The sequence below is a fragment of the Papaver somniferum genome, chromosome 7, assembly GCF_003573695.1.
Source record: "Papaver somniferum cultivar HN1 chromosome 7, ASM357369v1, whole genome shotgun sequence".
Classification (NCBI taxonomy): domain Eukaryota; kingdom Viridiplantae; phylum Streptophyta; class Magnoliopsida; order Ranunculales; family Papaveraceae; genus Papaver; species Papaver somniferum.
This window is the reverse complement of record NC_039364.1, coordinates 82,991,873-82,994,936: the sequence shown is the minus strand read 5'-3', so window position 1 is coordinate 82,994,936 and position 3,064 is coordinate 82,991,873.

The window sequence follows — 3,064 nt, the reverse complement described above, 5'->3', positions numbered from 1 at the left end:
AGGGAACCATGGTCAATAGTCCTAACTCTAGGTCAACACAACTGGCATATTCAAGGGTACCCAGTGGTCGACTTTATTGAATTTATTCGTTTGGTCTAATGGTCTGGTCTCAAAAAAAATTTATAACATTTTTTTTCTCTTTTTTTTTCATAACTTTTTTTTTCTCTTTTTTTTTTTTTCATAACTTTTTTTTTATGGGTATCTCAATCACTCTATTTCACCCTAGCAATGGTAACACTTGAATCGTGAGCCCCACCTAATCACTTAGAGAAACATAGTTTAAAATGAAAAAAAAAAAACAGAAGTGAAAAGGACTCAACGAGATATGGTGAAACTATCATGTTATTCTAACACCTGAGCTCTGTGCTTTTATGAATAGACTCTTTAGATGTTTCCATCTAGTCAGATTGGTTCCTCAACCCTAAAACCAACATGCTTCCATCCACTTAGATTGGTTAGTGCAAACCTTAATAGGCATAAATTTCTAGGTTCTGGAGTTTATTTATAATGCAACTAAAAAGTTTCTCTCATACCCCCAAACTTAAATCTAACATTGTCCTCAATGTTCTAAAGATAAAATTAAAGCATGAACAAGGAGAAACTGCTACCATTCGAAGCAAAAGAGTTAAGGAAAGATATTACCTGTTGCATGAGCATGGGATACCTCCCAAGAAGTAAAATGTATTTTTTTTTCTTGCTGTCAGTAGAATGTCCTCAAAAAAGGTGGGGATGGTACCCAAAAGTAGACATCCAATCATATATATAGAGTCTGAAAATCTGGAGGATCATCCCAACTAGTCCGGTCGGGCTGAAAATATGAACCTGCAAACACTATAAAGCTCCAAATGGATGCGTAAGTTCATTCCCAATAGAAATCTGTAAGTAATATTCAAGTCATACATGGACAGGATAGGTAATCACTCCCGTAAGAAATAAGTTCAGATTGTTTGACAGTTTCTATTCGCGGGGCACGCTCTAAATCAGGTTCCAAATCAGCGGAAATAACTTCCACGGCTGAAAGTTCAGTTGTGGAACAAGGGCTCAATAGAGCAATAATATCATGACTCATAGACCCCTATCATCTACAACGGTTTCATTATGAATATTATCAAGATGAGAAAACCATAACTTGATAGGTCAGAAAATGGTTTAAAGGTCAAGGTCGTACCTTTCTCGGCTGATGAAACTAGTCGAGACTCGGCCAATACTAGAGGTTCTATTATGGGTTTCCATTTAGTGTCTAGCAGTGGTGTGGAGTCTAATGGCATTGACTTCACAAATAACACTATCATCATCAAAATCATACCCAAATGAGTTAAGCAAACCAAACCTCTAGTGGATCTTCCAATTGGTCCTTGCAAATTTTTGTGAATCCATACTTTCTTTTCACCCGCAGCACTTTCTAAGGTACCTAAAAAAAAAATCAAATAAACTGCGTAAAAAGGACTAAAATTTTTTTTTTAAAGAAAAACAAATAAATTATATACAAAAATAAAAATAAAAATAAAACAATTATGTACAAAAAATTGATATCAATCAGAGAGTACTATACAGCCACTCCCGGCAACGGCCCAAAAACTTGATAGGTTGGGAAACCTACAATAAAATACTGCAATGCACAGCGTCTAACTAGTAGACAATGGCAAGTACAGGTTCGTTCCCACGAGGAGTGTGAAATACTCTGCTAACTAATACCAAAACTAAATAATCAAATAAGTAATGTTCTAACGATTTTCAAAAGATCGGAACAAAATGAAATAATAATAATTTTAACAATAAACAAAATGAAAACGGGTTATCAGGGTTTTCGGTTTCCACCAATTAAATCGTGTGAACTCTACTAATTTTTATATATTACTCAAGACAAAAATTGAAATTAATTTCATGTCTCGGAAGATAGTATGTTAAATTCCAAAATATTGTTTCTCCACTGTAAATTCCTTCGCTTCATCGGTAGTGATTCTATAAAGCATTATTTATCAATCCTAAAGCATATCATCAAAGAATTTAACCCAAGCACGCCATATCAATTGAAAAGCATAAATAATCAAAATAATCACATGAACAATTATACACCAAGCATATGAAGTGAAAATACTAATCAATCAAATCATTATTAAAAATATCATCGTAGAGAGTACACAATTGAATTGGTTTCTACCTAAACCCTAATATGGATCTAGTTAGCCATGGCTTTCTCAAAAGCCATAAACAAATATCAAATAAAATCAATAGCTTATCGAAAAACGGAATTGAACAAAACTTCAAACCGTAAACGGCTGTGAAGCCGCAACAGCAGCAGCCTCCTTCCTTCCTTTCTTCTCTGTCTACGGCTCTCGCCTCCTCCTCCTTTTTTTCTCCGTTTTGTTTGTTGATTTATACCTACTGCCTAAGGTACTGCGAAAGAATCCAAAATAAAACCCATCAAATATTTGTCTTCCAAGGCCCAGTCCACTAACAAACTCTTCCGAAGTCAGCAGCACCACTCTGATGCCTGAACTTTTAAACTGCGTCACCGATTGAGAGTTTGAGACCCCAACCCACTTTTCCCGGCTAAGTGTCTTCACCCTGCTCCTGCTCCTGCCATCTGAATCTCGTTAGGGTCATAGCAGCAACGAAAGCTCACTTCGATCATCCCCGGCATAACTGGTCGCAGCAACAAACGCTTCAGCCAAATTCCCAAATCCGTGCAAACTCAGGCCACATGCCCACATCATTCTATTCCTTGTCCGTTCCAATTTGGTCACCCATCGGCTGCACAGTTCCAGCGACTAGTCAGGCCAAGTCATCTCTGTCCGTCTAAACTTTATTCACCTGAAACGCACCACCAACTTGCTTCTCAGAACCAGCTCAACTTGAACCCCGTAGTACCACTTAGAATTGGTCTTCATTCCCATCTCCATTCATGCAAACACGATCAGTATATACTCCTCTATTAATGACAGCAAATCGAGTCTCGTGTCTGACTTTCCGGCACAGAATTCAGTTCATTCTCCACCTCGAGCTCTCTATGCATCCACCAATCAACACCAGTACGATCCATGCAGTCCCCACAATCTGTGCT